Genomic DNA, 12801 nt, shown 5'->3' on the forward strand with positions numbered 1-12801 from the left:
CCCTTGGAATCTGAGCATCCCCTGTTTGATTATCTGCACTGCTCGTTCTGCCTGGCTGTTTGAGGCTGGCTTGAACGGTGCCGTTCTAACATGGTTAATTTCATTGCCTGCCATGAAGTCCTGGAATTCAGTGCTTGTGAAGCACGGGCCATTGTCACTGACCAAGATGTCCGCTAGACTGTGGGCGGCGAACATTGCCCGTAGACTTTCTACCGTGGCAGAGGATGTGCTTGAATTTAAAATGTCACACTCGATCCATTTGGAGTAGGCGTCTACTACAACCAAAAACATTTTCCCCATGAAAGGACCTGCGTAGTCCACATGAATGCGTGACCAAGGCTTGGCCAGGGGCTAAGGGGGGCTTCCCTGGGCGCATGGCCCAGCTGGGCACATGTGTTGCACCTGCGAACACAAAGTTCCAGATCTGCGTCTATCCCTGGCCACCAAACGTGTGACCTGGCAATTGCCTTCATCGTGACAATGCCCGGGTGCCCATTGTGGAGTTCTCTAATGAACACCTCTCTGCCCATCTGGGGCATGACTACGCGGTTTCCCCACAGTAGGCAATCGGCTTGAATCGAGAGTTCATCCCTGCCCCTGTGAAATGGTTTAAATTCCTCAGGGCATGCCCTGTACGTGGCTGCCCAGTCCCCATTCAGGACACATTTCTTGACTAGAGACAATAGCGGGTCTCTATTTGTCCAGACTTTAATCTGACGGGCTGTCACTGGTGAGCCTTCGCTTCCGAAAGCTTCAATAGCCATGACCATCTCAGCACCATGCTCGGTAGCCCCCTCAGTGGTGGCAAGTGGGAGCCTGCTGAGTGCATCGGCGCAGTTTTCAGTGCCCGGTGTGTGCCGAATTGCGTAGTCATAGGCAGCTAACGTGAGTGCCCACCTCTGTATGCGGGCCGATGCGTTTGCATTTATGGCCTTGTTTTCGGCCAAAAGGGACGTTAGGGGTTTGTGATCTGTCTCCAGCTCAAATTTCCTGCCAAACAGGTACTGGTGCATTTTGTTTACCACATATACACATGCGAGCGCCTCCTTTTCTACCATCCCGTAGCCCCTTTCTGCCTGGGACAGACTTCTGGAGGCATAAGCTAGCGGCTGTAACTGACCCTTGGCATTGACATGCTGCAACACACACCCGACACCATAGAACGACAGATCGCACGTTAACACAAGTTTCTTACATGGGTCATATAGCGTTAACAGATTGTTGGAACATAACAAATTGCGTGCTCTATTAAAAGCCCTTTCCTGGCTGTCCCCCCAGACCCATTCACGACCTTTGCATAGGAGCACGTGCAGCGGTTCCAGCAGCGTGCTCAATTTGGGAAGAAAGTTGCCAAAATAATTCAGGAGCCCCAGGAATGAACGCAGTTCCGTCGTGTTACGGGGTCTGGGTGCTCTCTGGATCGCTTCCATCTTGGATGCAGTTGGGCTGATCCCGTCTGCTGCTACCCTCATCCCCAGGAATTCTACCTCTGGAGCTAGGAAGACGCACTTCGCAGTTTTCAGGTGCAGACCTACCCGGTCCAATCTGCGTAGCACCTCCTCCAGGTTGTGGAGGTGTTCTTCAGTTTCGTAACCCGTAATGAGGATATCGTCCTGAAAAACCACCGTCCCTGGAATCGACTTGAGGAGGTTTTCCATATTTCGTTGGAAGAGCGCGGCGACCGAGCGAATCCCGAACGGACATCTGTTGTACTCAAACAACCCCTAGTGTGTCGTGATGATGGTCAGCTTCTTCGACTCACTCGCCAGCTCCTGGGTCAGGTAAGCTGAGGTCAGGTCCAATTTTGAAAAAAGTATGCCACCGGATAGCGTCGCAAAGAGGTCCTCCGCTCTCGGTAGTGGGTACTGGTCTTGGAGTGACACCCGATTGATGGTGGCCTTGTAATCGCCACATATCCTGACTGACCCATCCGCCTTGAGCACTGGCACAATCGGGCTCGCCCAGTCACTGAATTCGACTGGCGAGATGATGCCTTCCCTCAGGAGGCGGTCCAATTCGCCTTCCATCTTTTCCCGCATCACGTGCGGCGCCGCTCTGGCCTTGTGTTGTACTGGCCTGGCGTCCGGGTTTATGTGAATCATTACCTTGGCCCCCATGAAAGTGCCAATGCCGGGTTGAAATAATGAGTCAAATTTGTTCAGGACCCTCGAGAATGATACTCGCTCCACAGAGGAAATTGCATTGACATCGCCCCATTTCCAGTTCATGACAGCAAGCCAACTCCTCCCCAATAGTGGGGGCCGTCCCATGGGACAATCCAGAGTGGCAACCTGTTCTCTGAATCTTTGTGGGTCACGACTACCGTGGCGCTGCCTTGCACCGGAATGATCTCCTTGGTGTAAGTCCGTAGCTGTGCGTCAATCGGCGATAATTTTGGCCTCCTGGCCTTGGATGCCCACAACTTTTTGAACTGTTTGATACCCATCAGGGACTGGCTGGCACTCGTGTCTAACTCCATTGATACTGGGATGCCGTTGAGGAGCACTTTCATCAATATTGGTGGCGTCCTGGTGTATGAACTGTATACGTGCTCCACATGAACTCGCTGAACTTCAGCTTCCAGCGATTTCCCCCAGTGTGCATTTCTGCAATTTCTGCAGGCATTTTGCTCATCTCTGCAAACTCCGGCTGAATGTATGCCTCCACGCCTCCAGCATGAGTTACGGTTTGAAACTAAAGGTCCCTTTCCAGTCGATCGTCCCTGACTGCCCCTGTTATTGTTCTTGAGTGCACTATTAACAGGTGTTGATGGCCCCATTACTGGCCGTATTGTCCCTTGCAATGGCGTGAATCACTGTTTAGCTTGCCATTGTCTCTGTGGAACTCCCCCTCTGGGTTCGACAACATGTTGGGGCATGCCTGACTGCCCTTGTCTGCCTGGAGAACTGTGTGCTGCTTTAACAATGTTGAATCTCTGTCCCAACCATTCCTTAACACAGTACCTCTCGTCTGTTCTGCTAGTGGCCATGCTCGCGTGGTTTAAATCCCAGTTTCTTGTCGCCATTGATAGGTCCTTACTTCACAGTATAAATGCACACAAGGCCTATGCTTGAGAGTAGGTCAGTCTGTGACCTGTCCTTTATTCCATCGCACTCAAGTGATGAAGGTGGGTGGAGCTTCCCCTTTTATACCTGAAGGTCCAGGTTAGGAGTGTCTCCCACCTAGTGGTCAGTGTTCTCACGGTGTACAACTTAGGTCAGTTTATACATGGGTTACAATGCTGGTTGAATACATGACAATGCCTGCGACATTTTCCATCATTGATAAAATATTCTACGTGATCCTTGCAGTCACTGCTCTTCCTGGTCAGTGATTATATTCATTGACGTTGTGTAACTCTGTGTGTGATCCATATTTGGCCTTGTTCTGTATCTGACAATGTAGTGATGACCATTAAATGATAGGGGCAGTGACATAATTTCAAAAAATCGGAAGTCCACATTAGCCAAATTCCCACTGCTCATTTATGCCATTCCTTTAACAGAAACCGTAACTCTGTACTCTGCAGACATGCAAATTATGAAGTTATTGCTGTTGTTGGAACACTTTGTATACTTGCACCTGCCCTCGGCACTAAAAGCTCTCTTTCTTACTGGGATTCGCTGTCACAATATGGTTGTGAGAGCTGAGAGGCACTGGGCAGACCGCAATATCTGACCGGACTGAATCTGTATTACTGGGACTATCTGTCATTGTACAACTGTATTGAGTGTCGTTCATTGACTGGGGTCGAACATCTGACCATAGTGGCCATGTAATTACTGGAATTCTTTGAGGATACAACGAGCATGGTGGATAGAGGTGTACCGATGGATGTGGTGTATTTAGATTTCCAAAAGGCATTCGATAACGTTCCACACAAAAGGTTACTGCAGAAGATAAAGGTACGCGGAGTCAGAGGAAATGTATTAGCATGGATAGAGAATTGGCTGGCGAACAGAAAGCAGAGAGTCAGGATAAATGGGTCCTTTTCCGGTTGGAAATCAGTGGTTAGTGGTGTGCCACAGGGATCAGTGCTGGGACCACAACTGTTTACAATATACATAGATGACCTAGAAGAGGGGACAGAGTGTAGTGCAACAAAATTTGCAGATGACACTAAGATTAGTGGGAAAGCGGGTTGTGTAGAGGACTCAGAGAGGCTGCAAGGAGATGTGGATAGGTTAAGCGAATGGGCTAAGGTTTGGCAGATGGAATACAATGTCGGAAAGTGTGAGGTCATCCACCTTGGGGAAAAAAAAAACAGTAAAAGGGAATATTATTTGAATGGGGAGAAATTACAACATGCTGTGGTGCAGAGGGACCTGGGGGTCCTTGTGCATGAATCCCAAAAGGTTAGTTTGCAGGTGCAGCAGGTAATCAGGAAGGCGAATGGAATGTTGGCCTTCATTGCGAGAGGGATGGAGTACAAAAGCAGGGAGGTCTTGCTGCAACTGTATAAGGTATTAGGAAGGCCGCACCTGGAGCACTGCGTTCAGTTTTGGTCACCTTACTTAAGGAGGGATATACTAGCTTTGGAAGGGGTACAGAGACGATTCACTAGGCTGATTCCAGAAATGAGGGGGTTAACTTATGATGATAGATTGAGTAGACTGGGTCTTTACTCCTTGGAGTTCAGAAGGATGAGGGGTTATCTTATAGAAACATTTAAAATCATGAAAGGGATAGACAAGATAGAGGCAGAGAGGTTGTTTCCATTGGTGGGGGAGACTAGAACTAAGGGGCACGGCCTCAAAATAAGGAGGAGCCAATTTAAAACCAAGTTGAGAAAGAATTTCTTCTCCCAGAGGGTTGTGAATCTGTGGAATTCTCTGCCCAAGGAAGCAGTTGAGGCTAGCTCATTGAATGTTTTCAAGTCAAAGATAGATAGATTTTTAACTAATAAGGGAATTAAGGGTTACGGGGAGAGGGCGGGTAAGTGGAGCTGAGTCCACGACCAGATCAGCCATGATCTTATTGAATGGCGGAGCAGGCTCGAGGGGCTAGATGGCCTACTCCTGTTCCTAATTCTTATGTTCTTATGTTCTTATGTTCTTATAACACGGCGATGAGAATTGTACAGTGTACAGCAAGTGTGGTCCAAAGAAAGTTTCATACCAGTTCAACAGAACTTCACTACTTTTCAACACTATCCGTCTTGAATTAACCCTTGGTGCTCCATTTTCTTTTTATGGATGTATAACCCGCATCACGACCTTTACTGTTTTTTTGTATTTCTACTCTGAGATCCCTTTGCTCCTTGACCTCACTTAGATTCTTATTCTCACGTAGTATTTGACCTTATCTTTCTTACCAAATTACATGACCTCACTCTGTCTGTGTTGGATTGAATTTGCCAATTCAATGTCCAGTCTACAAGATTATTAATGTCTTGTTGTAGTTTGTTGCAGTCCTCCTTAGTAATGTCTATCAGCCCCACCCCAATTTGGCCTCATCTGAAAGTGTAGAAATTGTTTTTTTTGATTCCAAAGTCTAAATGGACAATTTAAATTGTGAACAGCATTGGTCCCACACTGATCCTCATGGGAGCCCACTTTACACCTTCTGCACTCAGAATAACAGTCCTATATCAGCTTTCTGTCTTGGGGTCAGCTCGCTATACATTCCACGACTTGTCCTCTAACACCGCAAGCTCTGACCTTATTCATTATCCTAATATGTGGTACCTCATCAAAGACTTTTTGGAAATTTCAGTATATTATATCGACCACATTACCCTGGTCTACTCTCCCTGTTACTTCTTCAATGAAATCAAAGAAGTTGGTCAAGCAAGACTTTTGCTTTTGAATCCACGCTGATTATACATAATTATATTTTTGGTTTATAGATATTCTTCTATTCTCTACTTTAGTAGGGATTCCATTATTTTCCTACCACCGAAGTTCCACTGACTGGTCTATAGTTCCCCGGACATGTTCTATCTTCCATCTCAAATATAAGTATTACGTTAGCTATCCGCCATTCCTCTGACACTACACATTTTTCAAACTAATCATTAAATATTTGTAATAGTGCTCCTGCTATCTCTTCGCTGAATTATTTTAAAGTGTATGGATGTAATCCATCCAGACCAGGGGTTCAATCCTCCTTTCATTTGGTTCGTTCATTTAATATTTCTCCTCTTTACTTATTGCAGTTATATAATTTCCCATACATTATTCCACCGTCATGTCCATCTGCCCTGTGTCCCTCGTAAATACAGAGGCAAAGTAATTATTTCATATTTTATGTAATTTTTCCATCGCTTCATGTGATTTAATATTGTTCATCGATTTGTGGCCCTATTCCCATCCGACATTCTTTTTTAAATGAATGTGCCTGTAGAAAGTTAGATGAGCGATTATTTTATCAGCCACCTAATAGTGGGAAGGATAAAGAGGTGTAAATTTAGGTAAAATGCAGAAAGATTCAAGATCTGTCGTGATAATGTGGGACTTCAACGTAAACTGGGAAAAGAACCATGCAAAGTGAAAATGCAGGGGAGGATTTCCTGAAATCTGTATTAGAACTTTCTCCATCAGTATGTTTCCAGCACGATGGGGAAGAAAGCAGTTCTGGATCTCGGAAATGGATTAAGTAGAGCATGTTTCTGTGGAGGAGCATTGAGGAAACAGTGATCACAATATCATTAGGTTTAGAGTAGTTATGGAAAAGGAGAAGGTATAATCATGTGTGAAAATACCCAACTGTAGGAGGACTAATTTTTTGAGTTGCAAGGGATCCGGCCCAGGTAGATTGAAACCAAAGATTTCTCAGTAAAACAGTAAATGCACATTGGGAGACATTCAAAAAGGAGATAGATCGGGTAACGACTAGACACGTTCTCATGCAGGGTGCAGAAATAGCATGATAGCTAGCTACAGCTCGGTGGATGAATGAAGTTCAACTAAAACACAAAAACGGAAGCTTGTGATAAACTTCAGGCTCATATTTCAGTAGAGAAACAAGCAGAATACAGAATGTACAGAGAAGGACTATCAAAGGAGGAGGAAGTAGAATCAGCAGAAAAACAGGATATTCGCCCATAGTACTTATCTAAGGAAGGACACACTTGCCTTGGAGGTGGTGCAACAGAGGTTCAACAGATTGATTCCTGGGATGAGAGGGCTGTCCTATGATGAGAGATTGTGTAGAATATGCCAATTCACTCTGCGGTTTCGACGAATGTTGCTTTCACAGGAAAACATCATTAATGAACCCATTTTCTTCTTTTGCACAATGAAAGAAATGCGAACTGAGGGAGAGCTGATAATTTAATCATCTGTTCTGTGCTCTGCATAAGAACACAAGAACCAGGAGCAGGAGTCCGCTATTTGGCCCTTCGAGCCTGCCTTCTTTTGCACTGAAACAAATTATAACCGTGAGTTTAAATTAGCAGTGCGGGATATTTATCGGGCACCTTTCAATGCTTCACAAAACCATTCCTTTCGCTACGGCCACCCAGGATCGTTTCCCGGTTTGGGAAGTAACTTTGATATCACCGTTTGTAATTGAAGTGGAGTAATTTTATTATGTTAGATGGATGTCCCAAAGCACTTCAGAGTGGTGTCAAAACAAATGAGTTTGCAATTAAAAACACTGAATGTCAGGAGTGGGATTTTAACCCACGCCTCCCGAGGAGACTGCGACCTGAACGCAGCACCTTAGACCGCTCGGCCATCCTGACTGTTCGATGCTTCAGTTACAAGTTATTACTCGGGAAAGTTTCAGACCAGGCGCTTGTTCAGTGTTGCTGGAAGGGCCAGTTATCGGGATATCCTCTCCCCCGGGGTTTTCCTGAGCCTGTGCTCGGTGCACGGGGAGGTTTGGCCCGGGTCTGAGGTAGCTTGCATCCCAGGGATGAACAATAACCCTCTGAGCTCTGGCACTGGGGACAAGCGAATAATTAATAAGCCGTTTGTGGGTTTCAAATGCAACTTAGATCTGATGGAAGAAACCGATAGTGTTGTTTCGCAGAATGAAAGAAATGCAAAAAGGGACAATCGAAATTTCAATAACTGAACTTTAATAATTAGTGAAACTTTAACCCTTGATGAAGTTTTATCCCCAATCTGATTTTACACACTCTGTATTTGAGTAGATTAGTTTTAAAATGTTCATTGCTCATGCGACAATGTACCCTTAATTGCTTTTGTTCAATTTTATTGCAGACAAGTTTTTGCTTCACAAATAATGTTTCCGCCCAGGCTCGCAACAGAGACCTTTCGCGTGTAAGGCAAACATGATAACCGCTACACTACGGAAACTGCTGCTTAGCTCAGTGCCCAGAGAGAAGTGTTCAGCAACAAGCTGAAATGCTCAATCCCTCTCTCTGCAAAAAGTTCCATTCACAAACAATTCTCTGACCGGAACTGCACCAAACAACAATGTTCTCCTTTCAAAGTAATTAAACTCCCCAATTTCCACATCTACAATTTTAAGGACAAGGACTGAAAGCGCTTTGCGATCAGAAAATTGCCGGAAACCCCTGTGGTTAATGAGAGGGCTTTTGATGGTTGATTTCCGTACACACCTTGTGTTATGTATTTAACCCTTGGCGATCTGTATCACACCACCACCAGAGGGCCGACCTGTTGGAGTCCCAAGGGATTCCAGCATCCATTGTGAGCATGGTATATAAGCACTCTGGAGTCTTATTAAAGGAGCTAATGTCACACTTACTCATTGTTCACAGTACTCAGTTCCATTCTTTATTATGAGCGTATCAATTGGCGACGAGACAATGAACAACCACGCGAAAATGCAAGTAACAGTTGGTATAACTTGATAACAGCACAGCTGGCAATGGTGGCGGAATATATTCGTGCAGCCAAAACGCACAATGACAACCTGGAAATGCACGGCACCGAATCCTCAGGGAAAAACAATTAAAGGCTTTGTCCCTGAATGGGCTACGATCCACCAACCTTGCAGTTAAAAGCTGAACGCACTGATCCATTGCACCACAGAGACTGATAGATGCACATATTGCAAAACATCCCTGTGATATCTTCACAGAGCACAGCACACACAGCTTCCTAACATGCAGGCTGCTCTCTCGGAACTCTCCGGAAAGAGCCTGTTCTGTTTAATGATTAACTGTACAGTTTCAGTACACAATACGTCCACATCCACAGTGTGGAGCTACAAGCATTACATGCTTCCAGACATTAAAATCCCAAACAAGGGTGTCAGTCAGTTAAATCTTCAGATTGATCTGACCGGGATGGAACTTGTTCACTCTCAGTTGTACTTTTCCCAAATAAAGGGTGGGACATTCATTGTGGATGTGTGGAAGCAGTCTGGTCCCGCACACTGCAGAAACTTCAATGTCACCACCAACCAGCTCTCCCACAACCGGTGTGATCTACCTTCCAGCCTTCCGGTGCCTTGTCTGTGACGAAGTATTCTGACTGTCCCGAAGCCGGTATCCTTTGTCATCAATCGGGTTTTAAGTTGTTTCGGTAATTTTTACCAGCTGGACAGTCGAGGCACAAATTGTAGAGTGGAAAACTTGCGTGGACCCCGGTTTTCTAGTGGTTGATTTTCCTGGTTGTGTCCGTCGGTCGCGGTGGTCCGGTTGATGCCTGTTACCAAGTCAGTTGGTATTGATGTTCCACTGATTGGTTTTTTGAAGTTCTTTTCTCCGATGTCGTGATGTCTCTTCCTGTGTTTTCTCGCTGTGTGCTCTCGATCTTGATCTTGTTGTTCCAAAGTAATGGTCAGAAAAATAGATTGCTCTTGGCACGATAGGCTCCCAGTTATACTCTGAGAGGCTGCTTAATCTTCGTGCCAAATTTAATGTTTCTTTTGTTTAAGTTTTGCTGCCCATTGATTTTAAGTGGTCTTCTTTGTATAAGTTTTGGCAGACTAGCTAACTGAGACTTGATTAAATGTTTTAATCTGGTGTTGATAGATTTTGGGATGGTGATACTCCTTCTTTATGAACTGATGAACTCTTGTCCATTGTAATAGCACTGCTTTGGCTTCGGGAAGTCTGGGCTGAGCCAGATATTTCCATACATGTTGAAAATGTGTTGGAATATGGATGTGATATTTGGGTCCTGTGGGTGGGGTGGATAATGTTTCTTCCGTGGTCGATTGTTTAAATGCTAATGTTTTCTGGGAGCCTGATTACGGTTAAACAGCTCCCCAAGACAAACTGATTAGCTACAATATCCAAACTCTAAATCCCACCCTTCTGTCACTGCAGCTTTTCCCCACAGGCCCAAACATGCCTTTTAAAATCCCAAACTTGGTTAAGAATTGTAGATTTCCTCCATATGCTTTTTAGAATCCCAAACTTTATGTTTAATAGTCCTAAATCGAATTTCTTTTTCAGTGAGTCCAAACACTGGGGGGTTTCCATGAATTTTGGAATCTACATTTGCAGTCCCTTGGAATCGAGGAAGACTTGCTTCCACTCCTAAAGTGAGTTCTTTGGTGGCTGAACAGTCCTATACGAGAGCCACAGACCCTATCACAGGTGGGACAGATAGTCGTTGAGGGAAGGGATGGGTGGGACAGGTCCTGCTGTCTAAACTTGATTTCTGCATGCACTCGGCGATGAGACTCGAGGTGCTCAGCGCCCTCTCGGATGCACTTTCTCCAGAAGGGTGATCTTGGGTCAGGGACTCCTGGGTGTCAGTGGGGATGTTGCACTTTATCAGGGAGGCTTTGAGTGTGTCCTTGTAGAGTTTCTGCTGCCCACTTTGGCTCATTTGCCATGAAGGAGTTCCGAGTAGAGTACTTGCTTTGGGAGTCTCGTGTCTGGCATGCGGACTATGTGGCCTGCCCAGCGGAGCTGATCGAGTGTGGTCAGTGCTTCAAAGCTGGGGATGTTAGCCTGAATAAGGCTGTTGATGTTGGTGCATCTGTCCTCCCAGGGGATTTGTAGGATCTTGCGGAGACATCGTTGGTGATATTTCTTCAGCAACTTGAGGTGTCGACTGTACATGGTCCATGTCTCTGAGCCTTACAGGAGGGCAGGTATTACTACAGCCCTGTAGACCATGAGCCTGGTGGCAGTTCTCAGGGCCTGGTCTTCAAACACTCTTTTCCTCAGGCGGCCGAAGGCTGCACTGGCGCAAGGAGGCCGTGTTGAATCTCGTCATCGATGCCTGCTCTTGTTGATAGGAGGCTCCCGAGATATGGGAAGTGGTCCATGGTGTCCAGGCCCGCGCCGTGGATCTTGATGACTGGGGGGTAGTGCTGTGCGGTGAGGACAGGCTGGTGGAGGACCTTTGTCTTACGGATGTTTCGCGTAAGGCCCATGCTTTCATACGCCTCAGTAAATACGTCGACTATGTCCTGGAATTCAGCCTCTGCATGTGCGCGGACGCAGGCCTTGGTGAGGCCTCACCTGGAATATTGTGCACAGTTTTGGTCTCCGAATCTGAGGAAGGACATTCTTGCAATTGAGGGAGTGCAGCGAAGGTTCACCAGACTGATTCCCGGGAGGGCAGGACTGACATGTAAAGAAAGACTGGATCAACTAGACTTTTCTTCACTGGAATTTAGAAGAATGAGAAGGGATCGCAGAGAAACATATACAGGTCTGATGGGATTGGACAGGTTAGAGGCAGGAAGGATGTTCCCGATGTTGGGGAAGTCCAGAACCAGGGGTCACAGACGAAGGACAAGGGGTAAGCCATTTAGGACCGAGATGAGGAGAAACTTCTTCACTCAGAGAATTCTGAACCTGTGGAATTTTCTACCACAGAAAGTTGTTGAGGCCAATTCGTTAGATATATTCAAAAGGGAGTTAAATGTGACCATTACGGCTAAAGGTATCAAGGGTATGGAGAGAAAGCAGGAAAGGGGTACTGAGGTGAATGATCAGTCATGATCATATTCTATGGTGGTGCAGGCTCGAAGGGCCGAATGGCCTACTCCTGCACCTGTTTTCTTTGTTTTTATGTTTCTATGTTTCTATGCAAAGCACAGAAAAAAATGGTTGAAGTATCGACTCTGCCTCAGTTAGCATTTCTTTCATTCTGCAAAAGAAGGTGACGGGTTAATTAATGATGCAATCCCGTGAAAGCAACACAAAAGTTGAACAAAAAAACATACGGTGACTGGCAGGTGACCGCTGCTTCTGACACCCGGTGGGAATGGGCGGGGATTTTAAAGCCCCTTGTATTGTGAAACCTTCATGTAGTCAAACATTTCCGATGTGCTGTATCGACCTCGTGGCGTAACGGTAGTGCGTCTGACCCCAGATCACGTCGAGGTCACTGTTCTTCAGGGTAATTCGGGAATTAATATTTTCTTTGCTGTTTGGCAATAACCAGACCCTTACTCCAAGGTCTGTCTCACTGTTTCCCCGGTGTCAGGCAGAGATTCACCTGCTGCCCTCATTTATTTCATGTGACAGGACACAAAAGTTCAAAGTAAACCTGTAGTTGGCCACATATTGCCCTAAATAGTCAGGATGGCCGAGCGGTCCAAGGTTCAGTGTTTAGGCCGCAGTCTCCTCTGGAGGTGTGGGTTCACCTCACACTTCTGACACTTCCTGTTTTTAATCATTAAGTGAAACTCATTGTTTGACACCACGACCAACGCCTAAAAAGTGGGATTTTGCAGTCCACCTGCTCGCTTAACACTTCCGTCTGACCTGGTGCTGAAAGTGGAGATGTTTCCGCAGTGTAGCGGTTAACATGTTCGCCTCACATGTGAAAGCTCACCAGGCGGGATTATTTTCTGGAACTTTCTCCTCATGCATGCTCAGGGGCGAGTTTGTTCTCCTGTGAAATGTCATAAGATCATAAGCATGTGAGGATTAGCGGCCGGAGTCGGCCA

At 46.0% G+C, this 12801-nt stretch overlaps 1 non-coding gene across 1 annotated transcript; it reads right to left on the bottom strand.

Annotated features, from left to right (window-relative positions):
• Positions 1–7604: 7604 nt before the first annotated feature.
• Positions 7605–7687, bottom strand: trnal-cag (transfer RNA leucine (anticodon CAG)). The gene has a single exon. It is a non-coding gene; the product is annotated as a tRNA-Leu (tRNA).
• Between the last annotated feature and the right edge of the window lie 5114 nt (positions 7688–12801).

Source organism: Pristiophorus japonicus, unplaced genomic scaffold, assembly GCF_044704955.1.
Source record: "Pristiophorus japonicus isolate sPriJap1 unplaced genomic scaffold, sPriJap1.hap1 HAP1_SCAFFOLD_112, whole genome shotgun sequence".
In the NCBI taxonomy this organism is placed as follows: domain Eukaryota; kingdom Metazoa; phylum Chordata; class Chondrichthyes; family Pristiophoridae; genus Pristiophorus; species Pristiophorus japonicus.